Source organism: Cebus imitator, unplaced genomic scaffold (assembly GCF_001604975.1).
Source record: "Cebus imitator isolate Cc_AM_T3 unplaced genomic scaffold, Cebus_imitator-1.0 Scaffold224, whole genome shotgun sequence".
In the NCBI taxonomy this organism is placed as follows: Eukaryota; Metazoa; Chordata; class Mammalia; order Primates; family Cebidae; genus Cebus; species Cebus imitator.
In genome coordinates this window covers 324,252-346,012 of record NW_016107539.1, presented here as the reverse complement: position 1 = coordinate 346,012, position 21,761 = coordinate 324,252, and the positions used below count along the sequence as shown (strand labels likewise).

General features: G+C 40.6%; 1 protein-coding gene and 1 pseudogene across 3 annotated transcripts in view; one reads left to right on the top strand and one right to left on the bottom strand.

Moving 5' to 3' along the window:
- Positions 1-21,761, top strand: part of LOC108281331 (activity dependent neuroprotector homeobox) — a 40,151-nt gene that overhangs the window by 2,182 nt on the left and 16,208 nt on the right. The window contains exon 2 of one of the 3 annotated variants that reach the window (XM_017496861.2): positions 1,032-1,206. The exons of 1 other annotated variant lie outside the window; for it this stretch is intronic. The gene's annotated coding sequence lies outside the window, so the exon portion shown is untranslated. Of the gene's footprint in view, positions 1-1,031; positions 1,207-13,575; positions 13,595-21,761 lie in introns of those variants that run through there. One more of the 3 variants, XM_037727247.1, reaches the window with a different exon arrangement.
- On the bottom strand, positions 15,427-21,463 carry LOC108281357 (annotated as a pseudogene).

The window sequence follows — 21,761 nt, the reverse complement described above, 5'->3', positions numbered from 1 at the left end:
GGAGGGAAAAAACCAAACTGTTTCCTGTGTTTGCCATGTTAATGCTGTCCATCCCACACACCCAGTTCCCATCCCTGATGCTTCTTGTGCCTGTGTCTTGAACCTTCAGAATGGCAAGAAAAAAAAGAATCTCTTGGATAGCTTGATACAGTTTCTTTAGAAATCTGCATTGTTGCTTCTGGTTTATGGCCATGGAGAAAATACCAGCCCCCACCCAAAATGCACCGCAGCCAAGTCGGCTAAAGGCGATGAGTGTTGGAGTCAGTAGGGGGCGCATTCTCTGCACTGGGTAAGGCTGCAGAGGGGGGAAGGGCCCCCGAGCTAGAACAGGATGTGCTTCACAGCGCCTTCTACAGACCATGGGAAAATGGGCCCAGCAAGTCACACTCGCACTTAGTTGGTGAGCTGACAGCAACATGGCGAAGGATTAAGTGAGTCAAGAGCAGTGATTTTACTTCTTTTAAAGAGCCCACCCTGCATTTTAGAAGTTTGCTCTTTTTACTTTTTCAAAACTGTTGGCCCTCAGACAGCCCAGATTTGTTCTTGACGAATCACCTTGGCACATCCTTGGTTCGGATTCCCTTTCTCTAGAATAACATTTTGAATGTGTCACCATAAGTCTGGTGGTAAAGGGGAAGGTTTGAAACCTGAAAGTAACAGGTTTGGGGGCATTGCTGATTAACTCCCTTCATCATAGCCCAAATCTTTCCAGTTCTTTGAGAGGTAAAAATCATTCTTGAGAGATGATGGATTTTTGTGGGGTAGTAATTTTTATAAGTGAGAAGATGGGTGTCATGATTTGCAAAGCCTTGTTGGTAAACATCAAGCCCATGTTGGGTTCTTCATTGTCAAACTCAACAGTGTTGATTGTAAAAATTTTGTTTCCCTCCAAAATTGGACTTGTAATTGCCATTCATTATCTCAGCAGCCAACCACCTTTACCAAAATGTTGATACCAGTCTTCTGTGAGCACCCACCTTCTTAGGGTGTGTTGATTTCTATAGATTTTACTCCTCTTGTTATTTCCATAGGTGTGAGATGCACAATGCGAAACCTAGGCCCCAGCTTTTACACCATGATGCGCAGGGTTGTACTTTTTGTACTGAACTGATAGGTGGCCTAGTGGTTATGCCCTGTACTACCATTTTGAGGATCTGGACTCCGTTTCCTGCCTTGCTCTTTGGACCACATTGTCAATTCACACCGGTGGGTATATTCATTTTGGAGGGTGGGAACTTCAGCAACAGGGAAGCCAGAGACTTCTTCCTCCTTGGTCACCACCAAAGCCAACACTTCCAAAATTTCAGCCTAGCCACATTCTTCAAGGAACCGGTTAGAGCTGTTGCAGTAGTGGGTTCTGAACACTTATTAACATAAGAAATGACTTACAGCTTCTTGAAGAGAAATTTTTACAGATGATGATATTGTTGTAATCATTTGTATTCTACACCCTTGTGTATAAACTGTTAGGTATTCAGTTACCATTACTTTGATGACCCAATTTCCAAGCTTCTAAAAGCCTTAAATATCTGATGAAAACATGCTTTACCATGAACTTGTTCTTGTTACCAACGATTGACAGTGGTTGGTGTTTGTGGATACCTTTAAGACTTTGTTAGAAATGTCTTAGGTAAATACACCAAGTAAGTTTATGGGGAACTGAATGGGTGTATTCTTTGATACCTAGTTAACCAGTTGGTGCTTAACAGGACAATTTTTCATTGGAGAATTGCTACCTATTAACGTTTTGGTGAGTGAAAAGGAGGCCCTTTGGTACAGGTAGTTGACTAGAGGCTACATTGCTTTTACAATTTTTTAGTAATTGTAAAAAATGAGATATTTAAATGGGATTATTTTAATTTTTAAATACTGTGTAGTATGTGTAGACAGAGTTTTTATCTTTATTTGGTGTTTTATATACAGTTACTTAAGTTCTAATAATGAGCATATAATTTGAAGACAACTTATTTGAGGGAATGTTGGAGATGAAGTTTGTGGAGGGGCTTTTGTTTAGCAAAGGAGATACAGTGTTGAATGATGTCCTAAGTGGTAACAGCCATTTTCCCTTAAAGGAAGACTTGCTGTGAGCTCTTAGAAAGCACGTATTCTACAGTTTCAAAGGTTTCTTGGTTTTAACACTCAAAAAATAAGGTGAGGTCAGGTGAGGTAGCTCACGCCTATAATCCCAAAGCTTTGGGAGGCTGAAGCAGGAGGATCACTTGAGGCCAGGAGTTCAAGACCAGCCTGGGCAACATAATGAGACTTCATCTCTACCAAAAAAAAAAAAAAAAAAAAGGTGAAACAATTGGACTTGAAGACTGGAATTTATAGTAGGTAAACTGTATACTTATTAAAGTATAGTAAAAGGCTCAACTAGAGTGTGGGAATGGGTAGTCTGTGCAACTGAACTTTAGGTAGAAATTCCTTCTTTATCTTGGCCTTTGTCGAAAAATATCCTGAGACTGCCTTACCAGAAGCTGCTATATATTGAAATTAACTTCTTTGATTTTGGTTCTTTTGTGGGGGGGGGGACTCTTCCCTCCCCCTTGATTTTGGTTCTTACAGTCCCTGTATAGAAAATATAAGAGATGGGGCTGAAACTCTTAATGCCCCTAGCACTGCCAACCTTGGAAGTCATTGATTTTAGATATTACCACTGTTAATTTGCTTTGCTTTGCTTAAGTTTATCTTTTTCTCCTTATACCAGAGTGCAGGAAGAGTTTTAATACTATTTATATTAAAATGAGAACTTTGCCATACTAAACAGGTTGTTTTGGTACCACTTGCAAGTATGCAACAGATAGGCTTTTATCAGGCCACAATGGCTTATTATTTATATTCGATTATTAAATAAGGCATACTATGTGTGAAGTTGTTGCTTTCCTTGTAACTACTTAAAAGTTTTTTGTTTTTGTTTTGTTTTTTAATTTTAAAGACGGGGTTTCACCATGTTGGTCAGGCTGGTCTTGAACTCCGTACCTCAGGTGATCCACCTGCCTTGGCCTCCAGAGTGCTTGGATTACAGGCGTGAGCCACCACGCCAGGCCCTAAAAGTTTTGAAAGGATTAAAAACGTTAGTGTTTTGAAAACTGAAATATTCAGCAGTATATTAGTTGAATGAGATGATGTTGGCTACAAGTTTTATTGTGAAATTTGCCACTTAAGGAAGATAGAGCTGTTTTGTTATACAGGAGAAAGTAGGGATTGATATTTCACAGGGTAGAAAAGAGAAAAGAAAAACTTCAGAAATTGTCTTTTTTCCTTTGAGAATCATGTATAAGTAACAAAACTGCAATAATTGAAGTAGACCTCAGCCAATTGATTTCATAATTGGGGCGCGTGTGTGTGTGTGTGTACACACATACACATAGAATAGAGTTGGGTTTTCTAGAGCTGGAAATGGTTATCATATTGTTAAATACAAATGAAAAGTTCAAGTATCAGAGGTGTAGTTTGGGGAAAATACATTTAGTTTTTAGATATTATTTGGGGACAATACATCTAAGTGTAGTAAAAAACATACCAGAATTAAACTTTATATACTTTTTTCCAAGTAACCTATTTAAATCTTAGTGAAATAAAGATTTTTTAAATGATATGAAAGATAAATAATCGAAATTTTTATTTTGTAAGGTTAGAAGCATTATTGTGGTTTACACCAAAATGCCCATGACTGTTGTGTAAATAAGCTACTTGTTCAACCTCGACTTCCAAAGGATTTTTACTTTAAAAGAGTGTCATAAAGTCTGTTGTGTTTTACATAAGGTAAAATACATTCAGTGGGAGTTTAACCTTCATTCTCTTGCCTGAGACACATGCACATTAAGAGAAACATTGCTCCCCTATGTGTAAATAATTTAATTATAGTTAGATTCACAGAGCTTGACTTGTTACTAGCATTGCATAAACTTAAAGTTCTTCTTCTCCTAGTTTATTGATTTGTTAGTTTGTTTTTGAGACAGTCTTGCTCTGTCTCCCAGGCTGGAGTGTAGTGGCACAATCTCAGCTCACTACAACCTCTGCTTTCTGGGTTCAAGTGATTCTCCTGCCTCAGCCTCCTGAGTAGCTGGAATTACAGGTGCTTGCCACAACGCTTAGCTAGTTTTTGTATTTTTAGTAGAGACAGGGTTTCACCGTGTTGGCCAGGCTGGTCTTGAACTCCTTATCTCAGGTAATCCGCCTGCCTCGGCCTCCCCAAGTGCTGGAATTACAGACATGAGCCACCGTGCCTGGCCCCTCTCCTAGTTTTGTAAGAGCTTGTGATATTAACTGTGGAGCAAATGTCATGTTTTACTGATGTACATCAGTGTAAGTTAACATCTTTTATATTGTTAGTTTGGAAACTTGGTGTTTGAAACTGGTATAAACCAAAGCCCCATGCTAATTAATTGATATTTTGAATGTAAAAGCTGTTTCTTGTTTTTACATTGGCACTTTTCACCTTGATTTTTGAGATACTTTATTAGATAAAACATCCATGCTTTGTCCATCATGGGTGGCCATTGTGACTTCTTGTTTTTTTTGTTTGTCTGATCCTGTTAATTAGAAAGTGAGGAGAGGATGATTATATTCCTTCATTCTCTCTGTGTCTTAGTACTCCTTACCTTTGTGTTACGTTATGACCTACCTTTGCTATCTGCCAGTTTTGGGGACAGCTTAAGTGAGAATTCATATTCTGCTTCGCTGGAATGAGAGGGCTCTCCTCACATATTATCATGCTTCTCAGGCCAACCTGCTTATGTAGAGTGTATATGTGTAGGAAGTCGCAGATACCATTTGAGCCAGCTATGGAAGGTGACAGTTTTGATTGCAGGGCACATGTTTTTATTCTAATCAATGAAAAATGCAAAATTCATATCACTGTTTTAGTCGTGGGTCCTCTCATTTCTCTGTGTTAATTCAGTCCACTGCCTTTAGTGTTCCCTGAGATTGACTCACAAACTTTAGCATTTTGATCCTTACCTTGCTTCCAAGACAGCTGCTAGAGAAATCCTGGAACCCCTCAAGAATTTCAGCAGTGTTCTAGAAATAAAGATGAAGAAAATAAGAGGAAAGCATGGACAACGTTGGATAGACTTTACAAAGGGAAGGCTGCTCTGAATATATGCCCTAGTTTTAGATTTAAGTTAAAGATATAATTTAAAAGCATACATATAATCTAAAAGGATCATGCATTATTTGACCAGCTGTTAGAATTAAAAATGAATCTATATATCCTAATACCCTCTTCAGTAAGGGTATAGATTTGTAATTGAGTCACTTAGGTATGGGTTGTGTTTATGTGTCACTTCTCTTGTGACCATGGTAACTTGAATGAGGATGCACTGTAAAGTGTAAAGGCCCCCTCGCTGGCCTTTATGTATTATAATATCGATGGCTTGCCCATTTCATTTTCCAAGCGCTTTATAAACTATTCTTGATTCTCTCAGGATTGTCCTTGTTTCACAAGTAGGGAAATCAAGACATTATCGCATACAATGATGAAGTGAGCAACTGAATATGTCTGGGCTGGTTCCTAGGCCTGTGCTTGGAACACAGGCCTTTATGGTGCTCCTGTAAGCTGTTTGGCTAATGGGGGCTCACATAAATGCTTTATCATTTCATAGTAAGGTTTTGTGCTTCCATGTGAGCTTACACCCAAGGATCCCAATGGGCCCTACATTTAAAGAAGGTGGCCACAGCCCCAGCAGGGAGAGTATGGGTGTAAATTGTGCAGGTGGCAGTTAATTGAAGTAGCATATTTCTACCTTGAAGTTAACTGTATAATAATCTAAAAAGAAACTTTGTTTATGGTCACTTTTCTTTTCCTAGTTTTTTAGTTTAAGGCATTCTTGTTCATTCTCTCCTGAGCAGTTGTTTTTGCCTTTGATAATTGCTGGCTTTTACCCTTTCTTTTTCTGAAGCCTTCATGCTCCATTTAAGAGCTTGTGGAAACCTGTGGTTCAATCGACAATCTGTAAAGCTCTGCTCTTCTAGCAGAAGCTGGTGACTTCAGAACTTTTTGAGTGGTCTCTTTTGAAGAAACTCCTGTCTAGTGGAAATATGGTGGAATGTATTAAAATTGTAAATTGGAATTATAAATTTAGGTAGACAGAATCCTTGCTCTTGTGAGCTGAGACTGGGAGTATCCAAATGCAAAAAGTGCCCAGATTCCTGCTTCAAAATTAGTTACATTTAAAAACAGCAACAAGAGGCCAGTCTCAGTGGCTCCCACCAGTAATCCCAGCACTTTCTTTGGGAGGCCAAGGTGGGCAGGTCAGGAGTTTGAGACCAGCCTGGCCAAAATGGTGAAACCCCATCTCTACTAAAAATACAAAAATTATCCTGGTATGCTGGCGCACAGCTGTAGTCCCAGCTACTTGGGAGGCTGAGGCAGGAGAATCACTTCAACCTGGGAGGCAGAGGTTGCAGTGAGCCGTGCCCTTGCACTCCAGCCTGGGCGACACAGTGAGAGTTTGTCTCAAAAAAAAAAAAAAGGCCGGGCGCGGTGGCTCAAGCCTGTAATCCCAGCACTTTGGGAGGCCGAGGCGGGTGGATCACGAGGTCAAGAGATCGAGACCATCCTGGTCAACATGGTGAAACCCCGTCTCTACTAAAACTGCAAAAAATTAGCTGGGCATGGTGGCGCGTGCCTGTGGTCCCAGCTACTCAGGAGGCTGAGGCAGGAGAATTGCCTGAACCCAGGAGGCGGAGGTTGCGGTGAGCCGAGATCGCGCCATTGCACTCCAGCCTGGGTAACAAGAGCGAAACTCCGTCTCAAAAAAAAAAAAAAAAAAAAAACAAAAAGAAAAATGCAAATAAAAACTGGGAAAAGGTATTAAAAAATTGAGCTACCAGGCCGGGCGCGGTGGCTCAAGCCTGTAATCCCAGCACTTTGGGAGGCCGAGGCGGGTGGATCACGATGTCAAGAGATCGAGACCATCCTGGTCAACATGGTGAAACCCCGTCTCTACTAAAACTGCAAAAAATTAGCTGGGCATGGTGGCGCGTGCCTGTGGTCCCAGCTACTCAGGAGGCTGAGGCAGGAGAATTGCCTGAACCCAGGAGGCGGAGGTTGCGGTGAGCCGAGATCGCGCCATTGCACTCCAGCCTGGGTAACAAGAGCGAAACTCCGTCTCAAAAAAAAAAAAAAAATTGAGCTACCAAGTGGCAAAACCTGGTACAAGAATGCTTTTGAAAAGATACCTTTGGTGAATCCTTGATCTTGGGAGATGGCTTAAAAACTGAGAACATTGTTTAAATAAATTATTCTGTTACTCAAGAATAGTGAAGGAAATATATTTCCTATTGTGGGAAATTATTTCTGAGTAGTTTTGATAACTTGGCATGCTTCTGAAATAATTTATAAATGGACATATCTGCTTGTCCTTTTGTGGTGTTATGATACATACTGGTTTTTGTCCACGATGGTTCCTGGCTCATAACACCCATAACCCCATTACCATGTTTTGTTAGAATATTGGGTGTGTTAGGCCTCAGAAAATAATCTCCCTGACCTTCTCTTGCTCTCCTTTCACCTGCCCCAAGGCAAGACTCTAATCTTTACCCAGCTTTCTGATTGTGGGTCTTAAGACCCTCCCTAGAGAAGGCCGCACCTTATACCTGGGGGAAGGGAATAAACTGGCAAACGTAAGTGTTTCCCTGAGTTTTGTGAGATGTTCCAGCAAATTAATAGAACTGGAGAGGGGTCTTGGGGACGCCAGCTTAAAGCATCAGAAGTTCTGGAGGCTCAGACTTCCAGTTGGTGTTTGAAGAAGGGGAGAGCAGTTTTGGGGACTGAGCCCCCAACTTGTGGAATATGACACTATAACCAAGTTAGAGGACACCCAGCTGGTGCCTGCTGCTTGGGAAAAAAAAGCCCAGATGTTTGGTCACAGAAGGCGACGTCAGAACTTCTGCGTGGTGTGATGGCGAGGAAAAACACAATTTTTGAGAGTCCTCCCCTAAAACGCCCCTTAAGGGCTGTTATTTCCCTTTTTACATTGGTCTAAGGCCAGGTTGTCCACTTACAGCAACAACAAGTGGCTGTATGCCTGTGGAGTTCTTATGTAGGCGGCAGAGTGCTAGGATCACTCTTCATGCTGTGCCCCTGCCTTGCTGCAGTACCTATTTAAAGTGAAGTAAACTGGCAAATGCTCCTCACCTCACACTCTTCCTTATCTAGACTGGTATTTTATAAAGTATCCTCAGTCTGTTTTTCTTGTTTAAGCACTGAGGCATCTTCCCCCACTTCCAAAATACAATTTTAGGTGAACTCTTAAATTGATGAAGGGTCAGGGGGCCAGACCCCTGGCTTCCTAGCTTTCACCTTGTCCCTCAGGCATCATCTTCCCTCTATTTGTGTACAGATCTGAAACTCTTACAGGAGTTCAGCCCGAAAACAACTGGTTCTACTGGTGTACTGGAAATTCCGGCGGTCACTGCTAGAATTCTTACCTGAAATCTGAATGCTCAAAGTGTCAGGATAAGCAGCAACACAGTCACGCTTTTCCAGTTGTGGGCAGCAATCTCCTAGTCTGAAAATCTTCCTAAAAGACCAGTGACTCCATATATTTTTTTAGAACATAAGATATACAAAATCTAGATGACAGCTTTATGTTTGTACATAACCGTTAAGTCACCTAGGTTTATTTAAGATAGTTACAGATGTTGCATAAACATTTTAAGTGTCACTGAGCTTGTAAAGTTAAGAATGTGCTAACCTGAGTATGCATGGCTCACACAGATGTAAAATATTGTGTAAAAACACTACTGTGCATGTAGCACGTTGTAATGTGTACAGGAACAGATGATGTTATGGCAACCACATCTGATTCTCAGGCGTAATAGTTTGAGCTTTTTGGAGAGGTTGTGCCCTAGTGTGAACTCAGAATTTTCAAAGTGATTATTTTAGTATCTCATCTGGTTTAAGGTAATAATGGTAACTGTCTTAAGCATTAACTTGCATCATGTCATTTAATCCTTCTGACATTAAAACAATGAGGTAGCGTCCTTCTGGTTACACTGTAAGAAAATAGACCTCTAGAGGTTAAGTAACGTGTAGGATCACAAAGCTAGCCAGTGGCAGAGCAAGGATTTCAATACAGATCTGTCCAGCTGTAGGGTAGACCACTGCATCTTATCTTTATTTTCTAGCAAAGAAAAACTTCACTGCGCTGTCACCGTACCTCTTGGTAAGGAAATTTAAAGTTATAAGATACAAATTTCTTACATATGGCTGATACGTGAATTTTTGTCCTTGAAAACAGTATTATTAGCACAAATTTTTATTTAGGCTATAATCTTCACCTGTGAACCTTTTTCTTTTCCCCTCCTTTTACAATCACCCCAGTATCTTCTTATTTCCTAAAGCAGTGATGGTTTCCCAGACCTCTCGGATTGAGAAGATGTGGCATGGGTGTAAACTCCCTCAGGTGATTCTGAGCATTGGGTAGGTGTGGTATCTTTTACTTAGTTGACTTCCTCCAGGCCTTTCTTTTCTTTTCATCCAGAGTCTGTCTCCGTTGCCCAGCTAGAGTGCAGTGGAGCAATCTTGGCTTACTGCAACCTCCACCTCCTCCTGGGTTCCAGTGATTCTCTGCTTCAGCCTCCTGAGTAGCTGGAATTACAGGTGCCTGCCATCATGCCCGGCTAATTTTTTGTATTTTTAGTAGGGCCAGGTTTTGCCATGTTGGCCAGGCTGTTCTCAGACTCCTGACCTCAAGTGATCCACTGCCTTGGCCTCCCAGAGTGCTGGGATTACAGGTGTGAGCCACTGCACCTGGCCCTCTGGACCTTTCTTAATGGGACCTGCTGAATACAACTAGATTAATCCTCTTAAAGTGGCATTAGACTCATATCCCTTCTCGACTTCAATATCAGCTGCATCTCCTCAGTGCCTACCAGTCATGGCAGCAGACTCCAGCTTCACATTCAAGGTTCCCCATCCTGTCCTCACCCTGTCTTTCCAGGCATTCGTTCCTTGTTACTCAGAAGCTTGACATAGCAGCTATTCTGACTCAGTGGAGTTGAGCAAGGACTTTCTAGAATGGCTTGCTTTCTGGCCTCTGGAACTGCACCAGAGGTTTTTTGCAGTAAATGCAAATTTTCCACCTAAGTTAGTGGCCCCAACTCAGTAGCTGTTGCCACCCTCCTTGCTGAGAATGAACTAAATCTCTTATGAAGCCTCCTAGGATTTAGTTTGTGACACATCTGATACGTTGCCTCTTTTACTGCAAATATTTATTTGATGTCATATCTGTAAGTCTTTTCTAGGCACGGATTCATTCATTTAGTCTGCATTTATTGAGTGCCTACTTTGTTCTTGCTTCTGACATAGATGTTAGAGAGAGAGCAGGGGGAAAAAACAAGCAAATTCCCAAAGTCTCCCTTTGTAACCCAGCCTAGAGCATCATCATTGCTCACTGCAACTGAGGTCAGCCTCCCGAGTAGCTGGCATGCACCACCACACCTGGCTTTTTCTTTTTTTTTTTTTTTTTAAGTAGAGGCTTCACTATGTTTATCCAAGCTGGTCTTGAACTGCTGGGCTCAAGGAGCCTCCCACCTCAGCCTTCCAGAGTGCTGGGATTATAGCTGTGAGCCACACCTGTGAGATGGCACCCTGGTTCTGGTGCATATTTTAGGGTTCTGTTTTGCCCATGAGTTGAGGTCAGGAAAATGAATGTGCTAAAAGATAATACGTAATGATTATAATTTATAGACATAAATGCCATCCGTATCTGTTACTATTTTAGGTTATATTTTACTAAATTTCTGAGATCACCTGTGATGAGCTTTTAAAATAAAACTTAGAAGTCACAGTGTGATTATAATTTTTGTATAATTGATAGGTAATGTGACGAACCAGGATGTTTATTTACCATTAGATCGTTGGTTTGCTATTAACTACACCAGCATGAAAGAAAACAAATTTCCTTAAAGTGCTGAAATTAAATTTTTCGTCATTCTGTTACCTTTCAAAAGCTTCCCATTTTATTTTTCCCAGGACCTCTCCTCTTGCTCTTCTACTTTTGTAGTGGAAACTGAAGGTGATTTGAAAATTTAACATATGGAAATTCTCTGAAGATTTTTTCTCTACTGCCACATGCTCACGTTTGCAAAACAAAGTAGTTGAATGCCTCACTGAAGAAACCCCAACTGTATTAAATCTATTAGTTAAGGCGGAGTGAATCAGGGCCTTCATTGCCAAAACTAACATACTGTTCCTGGCCTCTTGGAGTGGAGCAGATTTGCCAAGAACGTGAACTCCCTACCAGTTTTTTTCTTAAGTACCTAGGTTCCATTAATGTATTACCACTCATATTAAATGATTATAGTGTCCAAAATGGTCTGGAAGTTCGTAGAGGCCGTCAAAATGCTGTGTTACATCCACCGTTTGTTCTAGAGGATCTGTCCTGTTCTGGGGAATATTAACGAATGCTTAATATTCACATTTTGGTAAACAGACCCATCAGTGATAAATGCTTCTGATTTTGAACCCAGACTACCCTGTTGTTAAATTATAAGCCCATTTTGTCTGCTTCCCTAATCAACACTGCTGCCTTACGTTTTCCAGTAACCACTTTTTAAATAATTTATTTTTAATTGTAGTCAAGTATACATAAAATACACCATTTTAGCCATTTTTAAGTGTACAGTCTATGGCGTTAAGTACATTCACCTTGTGCAACCATCACCACTGTCTATCTCGAGACCTTTTTTAATCTTGCAGAACTGAAACTCGGTACCTGTTAAACAATAACTTCCCATTTCTCCCACTACTCAGTCCGTGGCAACCACCATTTTACTTTTCTGTCCCTATGAATTTGCTTATTCTACAACGTCATGAGTGGAATCCTACAATATTGGCCTTTTTTGATTTTATTCACTTAGTATAATGTTTTCAGGGTTCATCCGTGTTGGAACATGTGTCAGTACTTCATTCCTTTTCATGGCTGAATCATATCCCATTATGTGGATGTAACCACATTTCATTTATCCATCAGTTGATTTGAGTTGTTCTTATTTTGGGGGTGTTGTTAATAATGCTGCTGAGAACATTGATATACAAGTTTCTTTGTGGCCATATGTTCTGGTTTCTTAATTACTTACGTAACAATATTTGATAGGGAAGCTGGAGGTAGTTGAGAGCAGACCAGCCTCCTACCAACTCCCTCCCTTCAAAAAAAAAAAAAAAGGAAGCCTCCAGTTTCCGAAGGGACTTTCAGAATAACATGCTTAGAGTATTTAACAATGGGAAGATAATAACGGGGAGACATCGGATACATCTGTTTTTTGAAAAGCTGTCATGTTTTTTAAGGGTACCAAGGTTGTGGTTTTCATTTTACAAGCTATTATGATTTGGATAGAAAGAGATTCTTCAGATGTGACTAGTGACTCTTGACATCCATGGTTATGGTAAAAGAGTGATTTAAGACGTGTCCTTAGAGCTGAATTCTTCTCTGGAGGTGACGGGATCATCTGACTGACCTGAGATGTGTACAGATTCTTAATCTCTGTATTACTGCTTCAGCTGGTTCGGCTGAGCTTTTTAATTTTTTAAGGCTGTTTCAACCTTGGGTATTGAAGTTCTGGCACTTTCAGATGTATGTAGGGAACATGCTGCTGTTTGTTTTTAGTGAATGTCAGAGGTAGAGTTTGGTCAGCATGGGCAATGAGAGGAGTGCTGCATCTTAGGTCTGGAGGGTGGCCGTGAGACCCAGCTCGCTTCTGGGCAAGCGGTTGCTTCACCTCAGCTGCTAATTTGTAAGATGAGAAGAGTTGAGATTAGGCAAATCCTAGGCTCTTTCAGTGATTCAGAGTGCTACTTTTTCGTAAGAGATTTCAGTTGATGGTGTGATTTGGAAGATGAATCTCAGTCTTTTGACTTTCCTAAGGCCTGTACTGGACATTTGTTTCTTTAATTTTTGGATTTTTGTTTTTCCCCCTCATTTCAGAAACAGAATGCTTGTATTCCTGCAGTTGAGGAGACAGTGAAGACTGGTGATTGTTACTTAGATTCAGTCCAAAATATTTCTTTCCTCACCAGCTGAACAAGCTAAGCTCTGAAAAGCCACTGCTTGCTTTTTTTGAGACAGAGTTTCACTGTCACTGTCCAGGCTGGAGTGCAATGGTGCAGTCTGCACTCACCGCATCCTCTGCCTCCCGGGTACAAACGATTCTCCTGCCTCAGCCTCCCAGGTAGCTGGGATTATAAGCATGGACCACAATACCTGGCTAATTTTATATTTTTAGTAGAGATATGATTTCTCCACATTGGTTTGGCTGGTCTTGAATGCCTGACCTCAAGTGATCCGCCTGCCTTGGCCTCCCAAAGTGCTGGGATTACAGACATGCGCCACTGTGCCCGGCCTGGCACTGCATATTTTTAAAAATATATTTTATGTCAGATGTATGAAGTGGATGCCATTTACACAAATGTACTTTTCAGGAGCATTAATTGATAAGATAATGTCCAGAATTGGAGTAGTGGTGTCTAACTTGACCATCTCCTGAATATGTCACATCCGAATAACAGTTTATCCAGGGAACCAGGGAGACTGACAAGCTGGAGCTTATCCTTTGGAGAGCGGCCTGTGAGATCACAGAAGGAATGGTGAGACGAACTGATCCTGGTTAATTGGGAGAACAGGGGGTGTCTTAAAGTTTTGAAAGTCTGTCATGTGATTGGGAACTTATAGCTTAACCGAGAGCTATGGGCATGTACACAGCATTGTGAAGTGTAAACCTGTGAACAGAAGCTGTCCAGTGTGGAATGAGCTGTCTGGTGGGATTTTGTGCCCCTATCCCTCTTACTTGAGGTGATCAGACCGTCTTTTAGAGCAGAGTTTTTTGTAGAAAGGATTCACATACGTTGATGGAAAGTGACAAAACATATTACTTTGACCAAACATTTTTGTACAGGATGCTGTATTTAGATAAGGATTATCTTTCACCTTGCATAAATGTACGCTCCCAAGTAAAGAAATTGTTATAAAAACTTAATTATAAAGAATTTAATAATTGATACAGTTAAAAACTTAAAAATCAGTATTTGTGGAGGCAGTGTCAAACTGGGAGAATATAAAAGTCCAATGAAGTTAGTAAGAATAGAAGAATACAGAAATTGGTTATATTTCCAGCCTGCTGCTTATCTTTATTTAAGAGTGTTGTCATATGATCATCCTAAGCGGTATAATTGATGTTCATTATTCAGGTTTAGCTTTGAGTACATGTGTGTCATCATTTGCAAAGTAGTTTTCTTTCTCATCTTCCTTGTTCTCTAACTCCCTCATCCCCCTTTTAGCCTCAGTACTACTGCACATTTTCCCGTAAGCTTAAGGAAAGAGGAGACTAAACTTTATTTTTTTACGCTCTCTTGCTGCAGTCTTATCTGCTAACCCAGAAGAACGTTCTGCCCCCAGAGAGTGAGAATTAACGTGTTCTGTAGATTTGAGATTGAGGAGGAGAGGAAAAGAAAGGGGCCTTAGAGTTTCCAACATCTGGAAGCTCTTTTGCCCAAGCTTATAGGAGAATGGAAATCAGCTACCCCTGTTCAGAGCTGTGTATTTTAGGAAAAGATTGAGTGGGGTGATTGCTTCCAGACTGGCTGTGGGCTCTCAATCTTAAAGCAGAGCTATATGAGATTAATTTTTAAAAATGCAAATATATAAACCTTTTGCAACTGGTTTTCTTTAAATATAGGACTAGTGGCACATGTAAAGCAAATAAAGGATGTTCACCACTTCGGATGTAAATCCTAAAGTAGTAACAATAAGGGCTTATTGGTTATAAGAAGAAATAGGGTTTTACTGTGACAACAGTTTTCGACTCAAGTATTAAATATGTTGCTGAGGGAAAGGTAGGAAGGAAAGAAAATGTGTAAATATGAGAATGATTTTTTTTCTTTCAGCTTTTTTTAGTTTCTGAAATACAAATCAGAATACATTTTGTTAATAATCATTTTAACAAGCTTGACTTTTTTTCAATAGAAGGTGACTCAATATAGGTACTTTAAAACTCTCCCCCCCCCTTTTTTTTTGTTTTTTTAAAAAAAAACATACATTTTTCCTTGGGAAGTAGCTCATCAAAAAACAAAAAAATACACATGTACACAGGCCTATTGTTTTTCTTTATTTTATGGCACACCCTCCAACTTAAAATTTGGTCCACTAAAATATGTAAATATTCCTCCTATCACAAAAATAAAATCTCATGCTTGGAAAAAAAACCCAAATATTTGGCATAGGCCTGAGTGAGCTTGAAAAACAAGTTAGGATGTTTTAACTCTATGGAGGAACATTACAGGTCCACCTAGAACCATCTAGCAGAACGACTAGCCTGTTGCTATTGGAGCTATTCTATTTCAGAGACGGATATAAGGTGTACAGGAGGGTGCCGAAGATTCACAACAGCCACAGAATTACCTACTCAGAATTAACGGAAATTTCAGTATACAAGGACATGTGACAACAATAGAACAATGGTAACAGTTATTCAGTGCCTGGAAAGCAAGCTGTAAGTTTAGAACAAGAACCTCGGCAGGAACAAGTCAACATGTTTATAAGACTTTGAAGGTGAGAAAACATTCCTAGGTGACGTCTTGTGCACAAACGCAGTTTCCAGGACACTGGTGATAACACTTCAGCATATGAAGTAGGAATAAAGCCAAGCTGTTTAACCTTCTACCATTCTCTTATTAAACCCAGGCCACCTTTGGCCAGTTGCTGGGTTTCTTTTCTTCTTTATTCTCAATGTTAATATTTGCTCCTTGGGACACCAGCAGTTTTGCTTCTTCCACTCTTTCTTATCATAGGCTAAGTGTGGAGGGGTGTTACCCTCAGTGTCTTGTATGCTTGTGGGTGCTTTGTAGTACAGAAAGATACGAATCATCTTCCAGTTTCCCTTGGCTAGGGCCTGGTACATTACTGTAGCCTCATAATGATCCTTACCACCTGGGTTAGCCGCATGTTCTAGTAACATAACAGCAATCTCTCATGCCTGTTTTTGGAAGCTGCAGAATGTAGGGGAGTAGAGCCATCTTGATTGACAGCATTCACTTGAGCACCGTTTCCCAGAAGGGCTTTTACAGTCTCATCCTGGCCAGCAGACGCAGCAATCTGAAGAGATCAATCTGCATAGTCTTTATCATTTACTGGCACTCCAAGTTGAAACAAAAGTTCAACAATTTCTGTATGTCCAGCTGAGCATGCCCAATGCAATGCACTTCTGCTGTCCTGGCCAGTTCTCATAGCCAGGGTTTATTGGCCAGAATTCTCTCCTTCACCTCCTCCAGCTTCACGCTGTAGACCAGGTTGCAGACCCATAGGTTAGACATGTACCCCTTCGTATTGCTTTCCCAGGATTGATGTTTTCTTTCTGATTAGTTTTTATCTTAACAGGTACTAAATGTTTCCACAGAGACATAACAAAATCTGTTTTCTAAAAATAAAGTACTGTCACAGATAGCAGTGACATTAACTGATGCTTTGATTCTCTTCATGAGAAGCAAACAATTGTCCCTCTTAGAAAATTGTCAGCATAACTTAACTTTCTTTAGTAGATCATTGGTTTAAAGAAACTTCAAAAATCTTACTCTTAAACATCAATGGGGGTTATAAGATCTGTACAAAAATTCTTTTATCAGCATCAATTGGAGTAATTTAAGTCAAGGGTCTGAAATTCTTACATATTGACTTGGGTTGATGTTATCAAAAAATGAAATTGTTTATGTCATAGTAACATGATCGTCTTCCTAATTTTTATTAACTTAGAAAATGTAGCTACCCTCTTTTCTTTTTTTTTTGAGACAGAGTCTCACTCTGTTACCCAGGCTGGAGTGCAGTGACGTGATCTCAGCTCACTGCAGCCCCCGCCTGCCAGGTTGAAACGATTCTCAGGCGTCAGCCTCCCAAATAGCTGGTATTACAGGTATGTGCCACCATACCCAGCTAACTTACTTGTATTTTTAATAGAGATGGGTTTTCGCCTTGTTGGCCAGGCTGGTCTCGAACTCCTGGCCTAAGTGATCACCCGCCTTGGGCTCCCAAAGTGCTGGGATTACAGACTTGAGCCACGGTGCACCCATCCTGACAGCTGCCATTTTTCTTTACTAGTAGTAACCATTCCTAGCCATCGATTCCACACTTACTCTTCTTCCGCCGCTAGGCAAAAGATAATCCCAGAGAGACTGTCTTTACCACTTTAGTGTAGAAATGTTTAAAAATAAAAATCATATTGTAAACTTTACTTTCTGATTCTTTAGGTTTACTGTGGATTCCCTATAACTCCATACTATAATCAGACTAATGTTATTTGGTGAAGATTATCAGTAAACCATCGGAATTCTGCTATATAGCCATCAAACTTCATGCTTTTGTTTGATTGCCCACTATGCCCAGATTCTGCATTTCAGTAACCTGCCACTTTTGCATAAATTTGCATCTTGGGCTTAGTTTAGATTAGTAACTATTTCATGGAGGTTCTTGGGTGCAGAGAACTTTTCTTCCTTTCAACCTCAGCACTTCTAGTTTTTATCTTTTTTATATTTTACCTAACATTCCTTTGGAAACAACGGTTTTATTGTTTTTAAAAAATAAAAAGTTTGAGGCTGGGCACAGTGGCTCATGCCTGTAATCCCAGCACTTTGGGAGGCCGAGGCAGGAAAATTACTTGAGGTTAGGAATGAGACCAGCCTGGCCAGCATCCTGAAACCCCATCTCTACTAAAAATACAAAAAATTAGGCGGGCGTGGTGACGTGCATCTGTAATCCCAGCTACTTGAGAGGCTGAGGCAGGAGAATCGCTGGAACCTGGGAGGCAGAGGTTGCAGTGAGCTGAGATCACTGCACTGCACTCCAGCCTGGGCGACAGAGGGAGACTCTGTCTCAAAAGAAAAATGAATAAGGTTTGACGAAAATCATTTGTTGAGACTAAGTGCAGCTTATGTTTAGGTATCAACAAGAAAGAAGTAACGATCCTTGTTTAGCTCTCATTGTAATATTAGAGATGCTTTTAGAATGGAGATTAAAGTTGTGCATTCACTAGTATAACTGATACATTAGTCATCACTCTGGGATGTGTTCAGGTTTTGGTTCCCCAACATTATAAAGTAACAGAGTTACACCTGCAGTTGAAGGAAAGTGGGACACACTATGACATACTAGACCCTCACTTGGAATCGTTTAAAATGCACTCTGGGCAAGTTGGATTTAGAGGCTAGTTTTTTTCTTCTGCTTATCTGTGCCAGTTCAAAGTTGTTATGGCTGGTTTATCTTTTGGTTATCTAAAACAGGTTTATCTTTTTGTTTTGTCTTTGTTATGTTTTACTTTCAGATGATACTGGTAAATGCTTTTCTGCTTTTTTTCTACCCCTGAAAATATAGACTCTGTGGTGCCATCCTTGATGTGGTAGCTCTGCAGAAGAACTGCCATACACAAGCTCCACCGATTTTTGGTGTGTCAGATCCTGCAGACCTAACCTTGAGCCTGCTAAACTAGGACTGTCATCTGCTGGGGGATTATCCATCTGCCTGACCCAGAAGAAGCAGAATACACCTTCTGATTAGATCCAGGGCTTTTGGCAGAGCAGTTGTTTCATAAATGATTGTAATTGTTGTTGGTTACCTCTTTGCTTAAAGTTCACAGTTATCAATATTGTATCATTGTCCTTCCGCTGTACAGTGAGCTTAAAAATATTTTTTCCTCATAAGCCAGGTTCTCTGTACCTCTTAGTACATGGAGTGTTTTTACTTTTGATAGCTGGAAGAGAGGATCAGATTTTTTCTTAATTTAAATTTTATTGGTATTAATTTAAGGGATGCAAGTACAGTTTTGTTACATGGATATATTGTGCAGTGGTGAAATCTGGGCTTTTAGGGCCGGGCACAGTGGCTCACACCTGTCATCCTGTCATCCCAGCCCTTTGGGAAGCTGAGGTGGGCAGATCACCTGAGGTCAGGAGTTGGAGACCAGCCTAGCTGACATAGTGCAACTCCATCTCTACTTAAAATACAAAAATTAATTGGGCTTGGTAGTGCACAGCTGTAATCCCAGCTACTCTGAAGGCTGAGGCAGAATTGCTTGAACCTGGGAGGCGAGGTTGCAGTAAGCCAAGATTGGGCCATTGTACTCCGGCTTGGGTGACAAGAGTGAAACCCTGTCTCAAAAAAAAAAAGAAAGAAATCTGGGCTATTAGTGTATACATCACCCAAATAATGTACAAGGACACCTTTTTCAGTCAATGGTGCTAGGAAAATTGGATTGCCATAATGCAGAAGAATGAAACTAGACCCCTGTCTGTCACTGTATACAGAAATCAACTCAAGGTAGAAAAAAGACTTAAAGCAAGAACTGAAACTAAAAATACTAGAAGAAAATCTAGGGAAAACTCTTATGGATGTTGGTCTAGGCAAAGAATTCATGACTACGACTTCAAAAGCACAAGCAACAAAACTAAAAATAGATGGGACCTAAACTGAAAAGTTTCTGCACAGATATATATATCATGTATATGGTTTTAATTTATCTGTAGCCTAGGGCTTGGATGAATCTCAGATTTTCATTCCAGCTGTCTGACTCTTGCTTTGTAAGAAAGCACATGAATAGGATTTGGGCTTGGATTAGAAAAACTTTAATGTCTGGGCCCTAAATAGTAGATGTGGGTATAATTTGCAAAAACTAATAGGAAAGAGTATGGCTAGTTCAGTCAACAGTGTTATTCTCCAAAATTGAATGTTGGCTGGGCACAGTGGCCCATACCTGTGAAATCCCAGCACTTTCTGGGGCCAAGGTGGGAAGATCACTTGAGCTCAAGAGTTCGAGATCAGCCTGGGCAACATAGGGAGGACCACTTCTCCATTAAATTTAAAAAAACAAACAAACAAGAAATTAGCTGAATGTGGTGGCGCCCACCTCTAGTCTCATCTGCTTGCGAGGCTGAGGCAGAAGGATTACTTCAGCCCGGAGAATTGAGGCTGCAGTGAGGTGTGATCATACCACTGCACTCCAGCCTGGGTACCACAGAGTGAGACCCTTTCTCAAAAAAAAAAAAATAATAAGAATAATTGAATGTTTACGTGTAGTTCATCAGGTGGCATGTGCTACCAAAAGGTTAGTTACACTCTATTTAGAGACAGGGCCTCATTCTTATCACCCAGGCTGGAGTGCAGTAGCAGGATCATTTTTCATTGCAGTCTTGAACTCCTGGGCTCAAGTGATCTTCCCACCTTAGCCCCCGTGGAGCTAAGACCACAGGTCCATACCCATGCTTTTTTGTACAAACATAAGTCTTACTGTGTTGCTCACTCCGGTCTTGAACTCCTGGCCTCAAGTGATTCCCCCATTCGGCCTCCTAACATGCTGGGATTGTAGGTGTGAGCCATTGCACCCATACCTTGTTACTTTCAGTCATAAATAAAACACTTGCAAATCTTAAGTCTATTATTAATAGATAATTGAGCTTTCTCTTAATTCTTTTAGTATTTAGGGTGTTTAACTCTCCATATAGTGTTTTTGTTTTTTTACTTAATGAAAAATTGGGGGCCAAAGCATTTTTTTAGAATAACTTTCATCTTACAAATTCCTACTAGACCCAATTCACAGTTGTAATTATTTTGCGTAAATACTCTATCTTCCTCTTAATTATCCACTTTCTGTCCTGTGTCCCACTGCCCAGTGGGTCTGTCAAAATTTTTGGTTGTGAGTGATACGAAGTTAGCTTAGGCAGAAACAATAATGTGTTTGTTTATATATTGGAAAAGGCTGGCATAGGGAAGTGCTGTTCTCCAGGCACAGCTGGGTTGAGGACCCTAAACAGTATCAGTAGGAGTTGTTCCCTACCTCTGCTTCCTTCATGTGATGGCAGGTTCTAGCTCTCCATTTCAGCATTACTGTCAGCCTTGTTTGGGGGACATGTCCAATTCTAGAGGTCATCGTCTACAGAGATGAAATATTCTTACCAATCAACCTAGTCAGGTATACTCTCCTCTGCTGACGGAGAGACTTCCTGTCTTTCATAAGTTGTGGCAGAGGTAGTTCCAAAAGGAGTCTGGGCAGCCAAAAACAAGTGTCTAAACCTTGACTGAGGGCTGGCTGTGTACTCCAGGCTGGAAGAAATGGACTGTTGAAAGGGAAGAACTGTGTCTTACTCATCTCGCTTTTCCTAGCACAGTTGAGTGGCTAAGTGCAGGTTCTCTGAAAGTGATTGTCTAACAGTTGTACAAAATATCGGTTTGTTAAATTGGATATTTTTTTCTCCCCTCCCCCCCACCCAATATTTTTCCTTTTTTATGTCATGAGCTGAAAGGTTTGGCTGAAGGGAGCCAGCTCTCCTTGGTATTGGAATAATAATGTTCATCTGAAAATTTTTTTTAATGACCACCCTGATAACCAAGGAGGCAAGAGAGAAAGGATTAGCTCCCATGGGACAAATCTGTGAGACAGTACGCCCATTTCTCTGCATGTCAAAGCCTATCTCTTGGACCATTTTTGGCGTTGGTGTTAAGGTGTCTTTCTCCCTAACAGTAATGATTATCCATATTTTAATTTTTAGCTTTCTTTGCATTCAAAAGTGAGGAAAGGCCCCTTAATCTCAGGCAGAGACAATTTTTTATTTATTCTGTTCCCACCCTCAGTTACTTAGGTATGGATCCCTTGTCCAGATTGCTAAAGGAGAACCAAGTAGATAACATTAATGAACCCTGGAGCCGGCTATTGATTTGAACTTACGTTTCTTAACAGCAAGCAGTAGATGCAGAGAAACATAGGGCCCTTCTGTTCTTTTT